Here is a 17,378-nt window from a genome sequence, read left to right as displayed (position 1 = left end):
ATATCAAAATCATCTTTAATTTCTCAGTTTTTCTTAATTTTTGGCCTTGTTGCCATAGCAACGGCTGTCAATTTTCATGATAAAATATATATTGCATGGACATTGATATCGATGTAAAAATTTAACAGTTTCCCATTTCTGCTTATTAAAAAACCGCAGAAAACTGATTTTAAAAATTCGTAACGGTTTCCATGGTAACATTTTTAAAGTATTGGTTTCTCCATCAATTTTCTTATATAATTAAAGACTTGCAAATAGGAAAAAGGCTGTTTATGCGTTTGGTAGTTTACATAAGTTGGCAAAATTTCTAATATGGCTTCAAAGTAGGTAAGTTTTGCTATTTTCCCATCTTTAGCCTCGATTACCATGGCAACGTTTACCCCCAGCAACCAACTTTTAGTGGTTTTTTGCGTTTTACAAATCGGTGTGTCCATGTATGAAATATAAGGAAAATTGGTGACTATGCGTGGCCAGACCCTTTAATAAATCATTGATTCTTACATAGAATTGATCTTTAAAATAATCAACGGAAATTCCTTTTTAAAAATCCGGAAATCATCTAAAATTTTTGGATTTTGCAATCGTGTACATGCACATTACATTCACGCGTAATCGCGGAAGGCTTTAGTTTCCACAACATTACATTTGCATAAATAAACTACGAAACGATAATTCAAATACGCGTAAATTTTCATTGGAAATTTATTATTAAGGTCTTCCGTTTCCAACGGAAGACCTTATTGTTTTCGTTCGGTTTCTTTTTCCCTATTCTTTTTTTTTCTTACATATTTTGTGTACACGATTTCTCAGAAACTACTTGGCGGATTTACATGAAACTTTCAGATCTGATAGATATTGCCCTGAACCTTATTGGAAATTTTTTGTAATGTCGACGTCACTTCCGGTTTTGAGATATTAGCAATTTAACGATTTTTAAAGGGTCGGCTTGTCCACGAAGGTTCTCATAAACTAAAAAAGATATTGAGTTCAAAATTTCAGGAATGATAGTCAATAGAATGTAGATATGCAATAGGGTAATTATAATTTTTCAGCGCAAAGAGCGCCGAAGCTCGGTAGGGCTCAAAAAATGATATATAAAAAGCGTTGTGATTTTGCATGGTTTTCTTGGTTTATTTTTTTTCCTGGAAATATTTCGTAAAGACATGTAGAACAAAAAAGATTTATGTTTAAAAGATCTTTCATTTGACATCAAGAAAAAGGGGTTCGCCCCTCAAATTAGGGACCTAGAGTTCTTAAAAGTTATCGCTCCATAACTCAAAAGCGGTTAAGATTTCAATATGGCTGTCGCTGCAAAAGTTGTTCATTATGATCTTATTAATGTCGTAACAATAATATTTTGTTCGGGTATTGCGTATTATAAGTGTAAAAAGCTAGACTTGTTACTATTTTTGTGTGTTTTATTTGGCAAATAAACGGGGTATTTGTGCGTATAACGGACATAAAGGGTACCAGTTTACATTACGGAAATTGTTTGAACATTTTAATTATATTCTAGTAAAATACATTATGGATAAAATAACCTCTTTATGCAATGCATTTGAGTCGCATTTAAAATCTAGCTGGATTCCGAGCTGTGTATGTGAACAATTACGTATCCGATCCCTTTCTGCGGCCGAGAAAATAGGTCGCGGCTTCACTAGCGAGCGGTCTGCCGTTACCTAATACACAAGATTTGCGTCTTGCTGTAATGCACACATGGGTTTATTTATGTAGCTGCAAACTCAAAAATTCCGATTTTAACAAATTTACTAGTAAAAAAAATGATTAAACCATTACCTACAAGCATCTTACATTCGAAAAAAGTTTAAACACTTTAAAAAGAACTGCTTCTTTGCAATGCATTTGAGTCGCATTTAATATCTAGCTGGAATCCGAGTTGCATGTATGTAAGCAATTGTTTGTATCCGATCCCTTGCCCGCGGCCTAGGAAATAGGTCGCGGCTTAACTAGCGAGCGGTCAATCATTATCCAATACACAAAATTTGCGCCTTACTATAATGCACTCATGGGTTTATTTATGTAGCTGCAAACACAACGAATTCCGATTTTAACGATATTCAAAGAGTAAATGATAAAAGATTATACCATTACCTACGAAGTAATGCTGTTTTGGCCTCGTAGTTAAAAAAATATATAGAGAGAAAGACTGTCAATGAAAAAATGCGTTCATTGTGATCTTTTCTATGTCATAAAATAGTGATATTGTGGAAAATAAAATTCAGTTATCAAACTGAAAACATTTCAAACCCACTACGTTGAGTGTATATTTACATAACACGGGCAGGGAGACGCCGCGCAAGTGGACAACCGATTCGCTGTAGTCTAGGACACATGCTTATCGTGTTTACATGTGCACGTTATAACACATTGATTCGTTTTTAAATTATTTCAATTTTCAATTATATTGGTTAACGATGAATCAGACCATTGATTTAAATCATAGTGCGTAAAAAAAAAGAAAAAAATGCCATCAATGATTATAATACAACGTTTTACGGTCGTACGAGTTGAACTGTAAATACATTTATGTACATGTATACATACATATGTCCGTTTCTGACATTTTGCTGCTGAGAATTTCAACAAAAAAAGCGCGATGTTCACAACATGATTATTCCAATCGCACATCTTAAGTATTTGCAATCTGTGATAATTCATTTAGCTAACAAAATATTGGATTTTTTTTTTTTGAGAGAGAGAGAGAAAGAGAGAGAGAGAAAGAGAGAGAGAGAGCATGAATTAAGCATGGTGTAGGTAGTAAAAGTTGAAATATTTTCATAAAAAGCGTTTGGTTTTATCCTCCGAATATTTGGATTTATTCATTCTGCATGTTTAGCATCGATTATAAACAACGTAAACTTAAAAACTCATAATCAACAAATGTACAATGCTTTATTTTTGTTTTTTTAAAGTCATGCTGTATATTTTATGTTATGATAGATCATATATAAGACAGATGTGAAAGTCGTAATACAATCATACTACCTTCAACGTAAAGAGCCAGTTTAAACACGAGGCGAAATAACTCGAATCCCTTTTATGTCGTTTATTTTGAAAATAAATTTGTACATTGTACAGCAAAACTTGTCTAATCCGGCGGAGGGTTGTTATAAAAAATGTTAGCAGGATTAGGCAAGGTCCGGTTTAATTGCCATTCTTGCAAATTAATTATAGTATTAAATGCAGTAGGTCTTGATCGTGCATATTGTTGCAAAATTTTCAGTTCTTCTGAAATATATTATATTTCATCGATTTTATTTACGGTCTCAATTTTTAGGGTCTTCCGTTTCCAACGGAAGACCCTCTTGTTATTCTATTGTTTCTTTTTATTATTAGGGTCTTCCGTTTCCAACGGAAGACCCTTTTGTTTTTCTACGGTTTCTTTTTTTAGGGTCTTCCGTTTCCAACGGAAGACCCTCTTGTTATTCTATTGTTTCTTTTTATTATTAGGGTCTTCCGTTTCCAACGGAAGACCCTCTTGTTATTCTATTGTTTCTTTTTAGGGTCTTCCGTTTTCAACGGAAGACCCTCTTGTTATTCTATTGTTTCTTTTTCATTATTATTATTTTTCTTTTTCTTTATTTTTCTGACTTTTTCAAAGCTTAATATCTCAAAAAGTTTTCAACAGATTTACATGAAACTTTCAGGGATTATGAAGCATTATTGTGCCTCAAAGTTTTAAAATTTTCAACTATAACGTCACTTCCGTTTTTACGTTACGTCAATTTTTAAATTTTAAAAAAGTAATTTTGTCCAGGGCGTTTTTCAAAAACGGTTCAAAATAAAGACTTGGAATTTTCTGTGTTGAAGCAATGATCGTTTTTATTTGGACATAAGACTGGAAATTAGTTTCCGTCACTTCCGGTCTAAACCGGAAGTGTTTTAAAATTTTCGAATTTTCGAATTTTTCGTTTTAATTTAAAATGTTTACGAGGTTTGTAGAGTTTGTTATGCTGAACACGAATCTGAAATCCGTTTGAAAATCGGACGATGCATTACAGAGATATCGGGGGTTAAAAATTGATTTTTCCGGAAATTTTGATTCCGCGTCCTTGGTTTTAAAAATAGCGTAATGTTCAAAATAAAATTAACTCGTTCCAAAAATAATCGCTAAGTCGTACTTGAACACATTCGGATTTTTTTGTACGTAAAATCATTCGTATTTTGTTAAGTCGTACCAGGAATAATTCGATTTTTTTTCATCTTTTTATTTTAGTTACTCTTGTTATTGGCTTAAGGGCTCTGCTTCATACAGGAACTTCCAGCTTTACTTCCGATATTAACGGAAGACCCACTCGTTGCTTTGCAACGAGCTTTGCTCTAGTTATTATTATTATTATTATTCTTTTTCTTTATTTTTCTGACTTTTTTAAAGTTTAATATCTCAAAAAGTTTTCAACAGATTTACATGAAACTTTCAGGGATTATGTACCATTATCGTCCCTAAAAGATGTTAAATTTTCAACTACAACGTCACTTCCGTTTCAACGTTACGTCAATTTTTAAATTTTAAAAACGTGATTTTGTCCAGGGCGATTTTCAAAAACGCTTCAAGATAGAGACTTGGAATTTTTTGTGTTGAAGCATTGATCGTTTTTATTTGGACCTAAGGCTGGAATTTAGTTTCCGTCACTTCCGGTCTAAACCGAAAGTGTTTAAAATTTTCGAATTTTCGAATTTTTCGTTTTAATTTTAAATGTTTACGAGGTTTGTAGAGTTGTTCATGCTGAATACGAAACTGAAATCCGTTTGAAAATCGGACGATGCATTACAGAGATATCGGGGTTTAAAAATTGATTTTTCCGGAAATTTTGTTTCCGCGTCCTTGGTTTAAAAAATAGCGTAATGTTAATAGTTAAATTAACTCGTACCAAAAATAATTGTTAAGTCTTACTTAGACACATTCGGATTTTTTTTTGTTAAGTTGTTCTTAAAATCAAGAAGGTTTTTGTTAAGTCGTACTTAAAATCATTCGGATTTTGTTAAGTCGTACCAGGAATAATTCGATTTTTTCATCTTTTTATTTTACTTTCTCTTGTTACTGGATTAAGAGCTCTGCTTCTTACAGGAACTTCCAGCTTTACTTCCGACATTAACGGGAGACCCACTCGTTGCTTTGCAACGAGCTTTGCTCTAGTTATTATTATTATTCTTTTTCTTTATTTTTCTGACTTTTTTAAAGCTTAATATCTCAAAAAGTTTTCAACGGATTTACATGAAACTTTCAGGGATTATGAAACATCATCGTCCCTTAAAGATGTTAACTTTTTAACTATAACGTCACTTCCGTTTTTACGTTACGTCAATTTTTAAATTTAAAAAAAGTGATTTTGTCCAGGGCGTTTTTCAAAAACGCTCTAAGATAGAGACTTGGAATTTTCTGTGTTGAAGCATTGATCGTTTTTATTTGGACATAAGGCTGGAATTTAGTTTCCGTCACTTCCGGTCCAAACCGGAAGTATTTTAAAATTTTCGATTTTTCGAATTTTTCGTTTCAATTTCAAATGTTTATGAGGTTTGTAGAGTTGGTCATGCTGAATACAAAACTGAAATCCGTTTGAAAATCGGACGATGCATTACTGAGATATCGGAGATTAAAAATTGATTTTTCCGGAAATTTTGATTCCGCGTCCTTGGTTTGAAAAATAGCGTAATGTTCAAAGTAAAATTAACTCGTACCAAAAATAATTGTTAAGTCGTACCTGAACACATTCGGATTTTTTTTGTTCAGTCGTTCTTAAAATCGGAAAGGTTTTTGTTAAGTCGTACTTAAAATCATTCGTTTTTTGTCAAGTCGTACCAGGAATATTCGATTTTTTTCATCTTTTTATTTTAGTTACTCTTGTTATTGTTTTAAGAGCTCTGCTTCTTACAGGAACTTCAAGCTTTACTTTCGACATTAACGGAAGACCCACTCGTTGCTTTGCAACGAGCTTTGCTCTAGTTTCTTATTCTTATTATTATTATTATTATTAGGGTCTTCCGTTTTCAACGGAAGACCCTCTTGTTATTCTATTGTTTCTTTTTCATTAGGGTCTTCCGTCTTCAACGGAAGACCCTCTTGTTATTCTATTGTTTCTTTTTATTATTATTTTTTTTCTTTTTCTTTATTTTTCTGACTTTTTAAAAGCTTAATATCTCAAAAAGTTTTCAACGGATATACATGAAACTTTCAGGGATTATTAAGCATTATTGTGCCTCAAAGATGTCAAATTTTTAACTGCGACGTCACTTTTGTTTTTACGTTACGTCAATTTTTAAATTTCAAAAAAGTGATTTTGTCCAGGGCATTTTTCAAAAACGCTTCAAGATAGAGACTTGGGATTTTCTGTGTTGAAGCATTAATCGTTTTTATTTGGACATAAGGCTGGAATAAAGTTTCCGTCACTTCCGCTCCAAACCGGAAGTGTTTTAAAATTTTCGAATTTTCGAATTTTTCGTTTCAATTTCAATTAATTATGAGGTTTGTAGAGTTGGTCATGCTGAATACGAAACTGAAATCCGTTTGAAAATCAGACGATGCATTACAGAGATATCAGGGTTTAAAATTGATTTTTCCGGAAATTTTGATTCCGCGTCCTTGGTTTAAAAAATAGCGTAATGTTCAAAGTAAAATTAACTCGCACCAAAAATAATTGCTAAGTCGTACCTGAACACATTCGAATTTTTATTGTTCAGTCGTTCTGAAAATCAGAAAGGTTTTTGTTAAGTCGTACTTAAAATCAATCGTATTTTGTTAAGTCGTACCAGGAATATTCGATTTTTTTCACATTTTTATTTTAAGTTCTCTTGTTATTGGTTTAAGAGCTCTGCTTTTACAGGAACTTCCAGCTTTACTTCCGACATTAACGGAAGACCCACTCGTTGCTTTGCAACGAGCTTTGCTCTAGTTATTATTATTTTTCTTTTTCTTTATTTTTCTGACTTTTTCAAAGCTTAATATCTCAAAAAGTTTTCAACAGATTTACATGAAACTTTCAGGGATTATGAAGCATTATTGTGCCTCAAAGTTTTGAAATTTTCAACTACAACGTCACTTCCGTTTTTACGTTACGTCAATTTTTAAATTTTAAAAAAGTAATTTTGTCCAGGGCGTTTTTCAAAAACGGTTCAAGATAAAGACTTGGAATTTTCTGTGTTGAAGCAATGAGCGTTTTTATTTGGACATAAGACTGGAAATTAGTTTCCGTCACTTCCGGTCTAAACCGGAAGTGTTTTAAAATTTTCGAATTTTCGAATTTTTCGTTTTAATTTAAAATGTTTACGAGGTTTGTAGAGTTTGTTATGCTGAACACGAATCTGAAATCCGTTTGAAAATCGGACGATGCATTACCGAGATATCGGGGGTTAAAAATTGATTTTTCCGGAAATTTTGATTCCGCGTCCTTGGTTTAAAAAAGAGCGTAATGTTCAAAGTAAAATTAACTCGTACCAAAAATAATCGCTAAGTCGTAGTTGAACACATTCTGATTTTTTTGTTAAGTCGTTCTTGAAATCAGAAAGGTTTTAGTTAAGTCGTACGTAAAATCATTCGTATTTTGTTAAGTGTTACCAGGAATAATTCGATTTTTTTCATCTTTTTATTTTAGTTACTCTTGTTATTGGTTTAAGGGCTCTGCTTCATACAGGAACTTCCAGCTTTACTTCCGATATTAACGGAAGACCCACTCGTTGCTTTACAACGAGCTTTGCTCTAGTTATTATTATTTTTCTTTTTCTTTATTTTTCTGACTTTTTCAAAGCTTAATATCTCAAAAAGTTTTCAACAGATTTACATGAAATTTTCAGGGATTATGTAACATTATCGTCCCTAAAAGATGTTAAATTTTCAACTACAACGTCACTTCCGTTTCAACGTTACGTCAATTTTTAAATTTTAAAAAAGTGATTTTGTCCAGGGCGTTTTTCAAAAACGCTTCAAGATAGAGACTTGGAATTTTCTGTGTTGAAGCATTGATCGTTTTTATTTGGACATAAGGCTGGAATTTAGTTTCCGTCACTTCCGGTCTAAACCGGAAGTGTTTTAAAATTTTCGAATTTTCGAATTTTTCGTTTTAATTTTAAATGTTTACGAGGTTTGTAGAGTTGGTCATGCTGAATACGAAACTGAAATCCGTTTGAAAATCGGACGATGCATTACAGAGATATCGGGGTTTAAAAATTGATTTTTCCGGAAATTTTGTTTCCGCGTCCTTGGTTTAAAAAATAGCGTAATGTTCAAAGTAAAATTAACTCGTACCAAAAATAATCGCTAAGTCGTACTTGAACACATTCAGATTTTTTTGTTAAGTCGTTCTTGAAATCAGAAAGGTTTTTGTTAAGTCGTACGTAAAATCATTCGTATTTTGTTAAGTCGTACCAGGAATAATTCGATTTTTTTCATCTTTTTATTTTAGTTACTCTTGTTATTGGTTTAAGGGCTCTGCTTCATACAGGAACTTCCAGCTTTACTTCCGATATTAACGGAAGACCCACTCGTTGCTTTGCAACGAGCTTTGCTCTAGTTCTTTTTATTTTTTTTCCAACTCAAATATTTCAAAAACGCTTCCATCGATTGTTTTGAAATTTGCAGGTTTAATGTGTATCTGAAAGATCTCTATAATATGAAAAAATTATTTGATGACGTCATCAATTTCGTCAGATATTGACGTTTTTCACGTTTTAAAAAGTGATTTTGTCCGGAGCTTTTTTCATTTTTGATTTAAGGTAAAGCTATGAGATTTACAGAAAAGGTAGAACTATCGTTTTACTTATGACATAAGGCTGGAAACTCAATTCGGACACTTCCGGTCGAAACCGGAAGCAAAACCATTTTTTTTAAATTTTCATGTTTTTCAATTTTAAAACTTTTACGTACGTATCTTACAGAATTTTTCATGCTGAGTTCAAAACTGAAATCTTTTTTTGAATCGGACGATGCATTACAGAGATATAGGGGTTTAAAAATTGATTTTTCCGGAAATTTTGATTCCACGTCCTTAATTTTAAAAATAGTGTAATGTTCAAAGTAAAATTAACTCGTACCAAAAATAATTGTTAAGTCGTACTTGATCACATTCGGATTTTTTTTGGTAAAGTCGTTCTTGAAATCGGAAAGGTTTTTGTTAAGTCGTACCTAAATCATTCGGATTTTGTTAAGTCGTACCAGAAATAATTCGATTTTTTTCATCTTTTTATTTTAGTTACTTTTGTTATTGGTTTAGGAGCTCTGCTTCTTACAGGAACTTCTAGCTTTACTTCCGACATTAACGGAAGACCCACTCGTTGCTTTGCAACGAGCTTTGCTCTAGTTATTAGGGTCTTCCGTTTTTGAACGGAAGACCCTCTTGTTATTCTATTGTTTCTTTTTATTATTATTTTTTTTCTTTTTCTTTATTTTTCTGACTTTTTTAAACCTTAATATCTCCAACAGTTTTCAACGGATTTACATGAAACTTTTAGGGATGAAGTAGCATTATTGTGCCTTAAAGATTTTAAATTTTTATTTACAACGTCACATCCGTTTTTACGTTACGTCAAATTTTAAATTTTCAAAAAGTGATTTTGTCCAGGGCGTTTTTCAAAAACGCTTTAAGATAAAGACTGGGAATTTTCTGTGTTGAAGCATTGATCGTTTTTATTTGGACATAAGGTTGGAATTTAGTTTCCGTCACTTCCGGACCAAACCGGAAGCGTTTTGAAATTTTTGAATTTTCGAATTTTTCGTTTTAATTTCAAATGTTTACGAGGTTTGTAGAGCTGGTCATGCTAAATACGAAACTGAATCCGTTTGAAAATCAGAAGATGCATTACAGAGATATTGGGTTTAAAAAATAGCATAATGTTCAAAGTAAAATTAACTCGTACCAAAAATAATTGCTAAGTCGTACTTGAATACATTCGGATTTTTTTTGTTAAGTCGTTCTTGAAATCGGAAAGGTTTTTGTTAAGTCGTACTTAAAATCATTCGGATTTTGGTAATTCGTACCAGGAATGATTCGATATTTTTCATCTTTTTATTTTAGTTTCTCTTGTTATTGGTTTTAGAGGTCTGCTTCTAACAGGAACTTCCAGCTTTACTTCCGACATTAACGGAAGACCCACTCGTTGCTTTGCAACGAGCTTTGCTCTAGTTATTATTAGGGTCTTCCGTTTCTAACGGAAGACCCTCTTGTTATTCTATTGTTTCTTTTTAGGGTCTTCCGTTTCCAACGGAAGACCCTCTTGTTATTCTATTGTTTCTTTTTATTATTAGGGTGTTCTGTTTCCAACGGAAGACCCTCTTGTTATTCTATTGTTTCTTTTTATTATTATTAGGGTCTTCCGTTTTCAACGGAAGACCCTCTTGTTATTCTATTGTTTCTTTTTCATTATTATTATTTTTCTTTATTTTTCTGACTTTTTCAAAGCTTAATATCTCAAAAAGTTTTCAACAGATTTACATGAAACTTTCAGGGATTATGAAGCATTATTGTGCCTCAAAGTTTTAAAATCTTCAACTACAACGTCACTTCCGTTTTTACGTTACGTTAATTTTTAAATTTTAAAAAAGTAATTTTGTCCAGGGCGTTTTTCAAAAACGGTTCAAGATAAAGACTTGGAATTTTCTGTGTTGAAGCAATGATCGTTTTTATTTGGACATAAGACTGGAAATTAGTTTCCGTCACTTCCGGTCTAAACCGGAAGTGTTTTAAAATTTTCGAATTTTCGAATTTTTCGTTTTGATTTAAAATGTTTACGAGGTTTGTAGAGTTCGTTATGCTGAACACGAATCTGAAATCCGTTTGAAAATCGGACGATGCATTACAGAGATATCGGGGGTTAAAAATTGATTTTTCCGGAAATTTTGATTCCGCGTCCTTGGTTTAAAAAATAGCGTAATGTTCAAAGTAAAATTAACTCGTACCAAAAATAATCGCTAAGTCGTACTTGAACACATTCGGATTTTTTTGTTAAGTCGTTCTTGAAATCAGAAAGGTTTTTGTTAAGTCGTACCTAAAATCATTCATATTTTGTTAAGTCGTACCAGGAATAATTCGATTTTTTTCATCTTTTTATTTTAGTTACTCTTGTTATTGGTTTAAGGGCTCTGCTTCATACAGGAACTTCCAGCTTTACTTCCGATATTAACGGAAGACCCACTCGTTGCTTTGCAACGAGCTTTGCTCTAGTTATTATTATTCTTTTTCTTTATTTTTCTGACTTTTTTAAAGCTTAATATCTCAAAAAGTTTTCAACGGATTTACATGAAACTTTCAGGGATCATGTAGCATTATCGTCCCTAAAAGATGTTAAATGTTCAACTACAACGTCACTTCCGTTTCAACGTTACGTCAATTTTTAAATTTTAAAAAAGTGATTTTGTCCAGGGCGTTTTTGAAAAACGCTTCAGGATAGAGACTTGGAATTTTTTGTGTTGAAGCATTGATCGTTTTTATTTGGACATAAGGCTGGAATTTAGTTTCCGTCACTTCCGGTCCAAACCGGAAGTGTTTTAAAATTTTCGAATTTTCGAATTTTCCGTTTTAATTTCAAATGTTAACGAGGTTTGTAGAGTTGGTCATGCTGAATACAAAACTGAAATCCGTTTGAAAATCGGACGATGCATTACAGAGATATAGGGGTTTAAAAATTGATTTTTCCGGAAATTTTGTTTCCGCGTCTTTGGTTTAAAAAATAGCGTAATGTTAAAAGTAAAATTAACTCGTACCAAAAATAATTGTTAAGTCGTACTTAAACACATTCGGATTTTTTTTGTTAAGTCGTACTTAAAATCATTCGGTTTTTGTTAAGTCGTACTAAAAATCATTCGGATTTTGTTAAGTCGTACCAGGAATAATTCGATTTTTTCATCTTTTTATTGTATTTTCTCTTGTTATTGGTTTAAGAGCTCTGCTTCTTACAGGAACTTCCAGCTTTATTTCCGACATTAACGGGAGACCCACTCGTTGCTTTGCAACGAGCTTTGCTCTAGTTATTAGGGTCTTCCGTTTCCAACGGAAGACCCTCTTGTTATTCTTCGGTTTCTTTTTAGGGTCTTCCGTTTTCAACGGAAGACCCTCTTGTTATTCTATTGTTTCTTTTTCATTATTATTATTTTTCTTTTTCTTTATTTTTCTGACTTTTTCAAAGCTTAATATCTCAAAAAGTTTTCAACAGATTTACATGAAACTTTCAGGGATTATGAAGCATTATTGTGCCTCAAAGTTTTAAAATTTTCAACTACAACGTCACTTCCCTTTTTACGTTACGTCAATTTTTAAATTTTAAAAAAGTAATTTTGTCCAGGGCGTTTTTCAAAAACGGTTCAAGATAAAGACTTGGAATTTTCTGTGTTGAAGCAATGATCGTTTTTATTTGGACATAAGACTGGAAATTAGTTTCCGTCACTTCCGGTCTAAACCGGAAGTGTTTTAAAATTTTCGAATTTTCGAATTTTTCGTTTTAATTTAAAATGTTTACGAGGTTTGTAGAATTTGTTATGCTGAACACGAATCTGAAATTCGTTTGAAAATCGGACGATTCATTTTATAGATATCGGGGGTTAAAAATTGATTTTTCCGGAAATTTTGATTCCGCGTCCTTGGTTTAAAAAATAGCGTAATGTTCAAAGTAAAATTAACTCGTACCAAAAATAATCGCTAAGTCGTACTTGAACACATTCGGATTTTTTTGCTAAGTCGTTCTTGAAATCAGAAAGGTTTTTGTTAAGTCGTACGTAAAATCATTCGTATTTTGTTAAGTCGTACCAGGAATAATTCGATTTTTTTCATCTTTTTATTTTAGTTACTCTTGTTATTGGTTTAAGGGCTCTGCTTCATACAGGAACTTCCAGCTTTACTTCCGATATTAACGGAAGACCCACTCGTTGCTTTGCAACGAGCTTTGCTCTAGTTATTATTATTATTATTATTCTTTTTCTTTATTTTTCTGACTTTTTTAAAGCTTAATATCTCAAAAAGTTATTAACGGATTTACATGAAATTTTCAGGGGTTATGAAGCATCACTGTCCCTCAAAGATGTTAAACTTTTAATTACAACGTCACTTCCGTTTTTACGTTACGTCAATTTTTAAATTTTAAAAAAGTGATTTTGTCCAGGGCGTTTTTCAAAAACGCTTCAAGATAGAGACTTGGAATTTTCTGTGTTGAAGCATTGATCGTTTTTATTTGGACATAAGGCTGGAATTTAGTTTCCGTCACTTCCGGTCCAAACCGGAAGTGTTTTAAAATTTTCGAATTTTCGAATTTTTCGTTTTAATTTCAAACGTTTATGAGGTTTGTAGAGTTAGTCATGCTGAATACGAAACTGAAATCCGTTTAAAAATCGGATGATGCATTACAGAGATATCGGGGTTTAAAAATTGATTTTTCCGGAAATTTTGATTCCGCGTCCTTGGTTTAAAAAATAGCGTAATGTTCAAAGTAAAATTAACTCGTACCAAAAATAATTACTAAGTCGTACCTGAACACATTCGGAATTTTTTTGTTCAGTCGTTCTTAAAATCGGAAAGATTTTTGTTAAGTCGTACTTAAAATCATTCGGGTTTTGTTAAGTCGTACAAGGAATATTCGATTTTTTCATCTTTTTATTTTAGTTACTCTTGTTATTGGTTTAAGAGCTCTGCTTTTTACAGGAACCTCCAGCTTTACTTCCGACATTAACGGAAGACCCACTCGTTGCTTTGCAACGAGCTTTGCTCTAGTTATTATTATTCTTTTTCTTTATTTTTCTGACTTTTTTAAAGCTTAATATCTCAAAAAGTTTTCAACGGATTTACATAAAACTTTCAGGGATTATGAAGCATCACTGTCCCTCTAAGATGTTAAATTTTGAATAACAACGTCACTTCCGTTTATACGTAACGTCAATTTTTAAGTTTTAGCTCTGCTTCTTACAGGAACTTCTAGCTTTACTTCCGACATTAACGGAAGACCCACTCGTTGCTTTGCAACGAGCTTTGCTCTAGTTATTAGGGTCTTCCGTTTTTGAACGGAAGACCCTCTTGTTCTTCTATTGTTTCTTTTTATTAGGGTCTTCCGTTTCCAACGGAAGACCCTCTTGTTATTCTATTGTTTCTTTTTTTTATTATTATTATTATTCTTTTTCTTTATTTTTCTGACTTTTTTAAAGCTTAATATCTCAACGGACGTTTTCAACGGAAGACCCTCTTGTTATTCTATTGTTTCTTTTTAATTATTATTATTTTTCTTTTTCTTTATTTTTCTGACTTTTTCAAAGCTTAATATCTCAAGGGATTATGAAGCATTATTTTGCCTCAAAGTTTTAAAATTTTCAACTACAACGTCACTTCCGTTTTTACGTTACGTCAATTTTTAAATTTTAAAAAAGTAATTTTGTCCAGGGCGTTTTTCAAAAACGGTTCAAGATAAAGACTTGGAATTTTCTGTGTTGAAGCAATGAGCGTTTTTATTTGGACATAAGACTGGAAATTAGTTTCCGTCACTTCCGGTCTAAACCGGAAGTGTTTTAAAATTTTCGAATTTTCGAATTTTTCGTTTTAATTTAAAATGTTTACGAGGTTTGTAGAGTTTGTTATGCTGAACACGAATCTGAAATCCGTTTGAAAATCGGACGATGCATTACCGAGATATCGGGGGTTAAAAATTGATTTTTCCGGAAATTTTGATTCCGCGTCCTTGGTTTAAAAAAGAGCGTAATGTTAAAAGTAAAATTAACTCGTACCAAAAATAATCGCTAAGTCGTAGTTGAACACATTCTGATTTTTTTGTTAAGTCGTTCTTGAAATCAGAAAGGTTTTAGTTAAGTCGTACGTAAAATCATTCGTATTTTGTTAAGTGTTACCAGGAATAATTCGATTTTTTTCATCTTTTTATTTTAGTTACTCTTGTTATTGGTTTAAGGGCTCTGCTTCATACAGGAACATCCAGCTTTACTTCCGATATTAACGGAAGACCCACTCGTTGCTTTGCAACGAGCTTTGCTCTAGTTATTATTATTTTTCTTTTTCTTTATTTTTCTGACTTTTTCAAAGCTTAATATCTCAAAAAGTTTTCAACAGATTTACATGAAATTTTCAGGGATTATGTAACATCATCGTCCCTAAAAGATGTTAAATTTTCAACTACAACGTCACTTCCGTTTCAACGTTACGTCAATTTTTAAATTTTAAAAAAGTGATTTTGTCCAGGGCGTTTTTCAAAAACGCTTCAAGATAGAGACTTGGAATTTTCTGTGTTGAAGCATTGATCGTTTTTTTTTGGACATAAGGCTGGAATTTAGTTTCCGTCACTTCCAGTCTAAACCGGAAGTGTTTTAAAATTTTCGAATTTTCGAATTTTTCGTTTTAATTTTAAATGTTTACGAGGTTTGTAGAGATGGTGATGCTGAATACGAAACTGAAATCCGTTTGAAAATCGAACGACGCATTACAGAGATATTGGGGTTTAAAAATTGATTTTTCCGGAAATTTTGATTCCACGTCCTTAATTTAAAAAATAGTGTAATGTTCAAAGTAAAATTAACTCGTACCAAAAATAATTGTTAAGTCGTACTTGATCACATTCGGATTTTTTTTGGTAAAGTCGTTCTTGAAATCGGAAAGGTTTTTGTTAAGTCGTACCTAAATCATTCGGATTTTGTTAAGTCGTACCAGAAATAATTCGATTTTTTTCATCTTTTTATTTTAGTTACTTTTGTTATTGGTTTAGGAGCTCTGCTTCTTACAGGAACTTCTAGCTTTACTTCCGACATTAACGGAAGACCCACTCGTTGCTTTGCAACGAGCTTTGCTCTAGTTATTAGGGTCTTCCGTTTTCAACGGAAGACCCTCTTGTTATTCTATTGTTTTTTTTTATTATTATTATTCTTCTTGTTTTTCCTTCTGACTTCTTTTTTGCTTTATATCTCAAAAACTATTCAACCAATTTGCAAGAAATTTTCAGGGATTATTTTAATTTCTTGTCCCTTGAAGCCTTCAAACTTTTAGTCATTAAGTCACTTCCGGTTTCTAGTTACATCATTTTAAAATTTTCAAAAAGTGATTTTGTCCAGCACTTTTCTCGTAAACGGTTGTTTATAAAGACTTGAAATTTTCTGTGATTGTAAATCTGCAGATTGACTTATGGCAAATGTACAGAAAAAATTATTTTGTCACTTCCGGTCGAAACCGGAAGTGAAACAAATTTTTCGAAAAAATGAATTTTCTGATCAAATCAAAAACGAATGAGTGTTTTGTAGAGCTTATTAAGCTGAATCTAACACTGAAAGCCGTTTCAAAATCGGACGATGCATAACAGAGATATCGGGGTTTAAAAATTGATTTTTCCGGAAATTTTGATTCTGCTTCCTTGGTTTAAAAAATAGCGTAATATTCAAAGTAAAATTAACTCGTACCAAAAATAATTGTTAAGTCGTACTTGAACACATTCGGATTTTTTTTGTTAAGTCGTTCTTGAAATCGGAAATGTTTTTGTTAAGTCGTACTTAAAATCATTCGTATTTTGTTAAGTCGTACCAGGAATAATTCGATTTTTTTATCTTTTTATTTTCGTTACTCTTGTTGTTGGTTTAAGAGCTCTGCTTCTTACAGGAACTTCCAGCTTTACTTCTGACATTAACGGAAGACCCACTCGTTGCTTTGCAACGAGCTTTGCTCTAGTTATTATTATTATTCTTTTTCTTTATTTTTCTGACTTTTTTAAAGCTTAATATCTCAAAAAGTTTTCAACGGATTCACATGAAATTTTCAGGGATTATGGAGTATCACTGTCCCTTAAAGGTGTTAAATTTTTAACTACAACGTCACTTCCGTTTTTACGTTACGTCAATTTTTAAATTTTAAAAAAGTGATTTTGTCCAGGGCGTTTTTCAAAAATGCTTCAAGATAGAGACTTGGAATTTTCTGTGTTGAAGCATTGATCGTTTTTATTTGGACATAAGGCTGGAATTTAGTTTCCGTCACTTCCGGTCTAAACCGGAAGTGTTTTAAAATTTTCGAATTTTCGAATTTTTCGTTTTAATTTCAAATGTTCACGAGATTTGTAGAGTTGGTTACGCTAAATACGAAACTGAAATCCGTCTGAAAATCGGTTGATGCATTACTGAGATATCGGGGTTTTAAAATTGATTTTTCCGGAAATTTTGTTTCCGCGTCCTTGGTTTAAAAAATAGCGTAATGTTAATAGTAAAATTAACTCGTACCAAAAATAATTGTTAAGTCGTACTTAAACACATTCGGATTTTTTTTGTTAAGTTGTTTGTAAAATCAAGAAGGTTTTTGTTAAGTCGTACTTAAAATCATTCGGATTTTGTTAAGTCGTACCAGGAATTATTCGATTTTTTCATCTTTTTATTTTAGTTACTCTTGTTATTGGTTTAAGAGCTCTGCTTCTTA

The sequence above is a fragment of the Magallana gigas genome, chromosome 9, assembly GCF_963853765.1.
Source record: "Magallana gigas chromosome 9, xbMagGiga1.1, whole genome shotgun sequence".
NCBI lineage: Eukaryota > Metazoa > Mollusca > Bivalvia > Ostreida > Ostreidae > Magallana > Magallana gigas.
Note: the sequence above shows the minus strand (reverse complement) of the source record.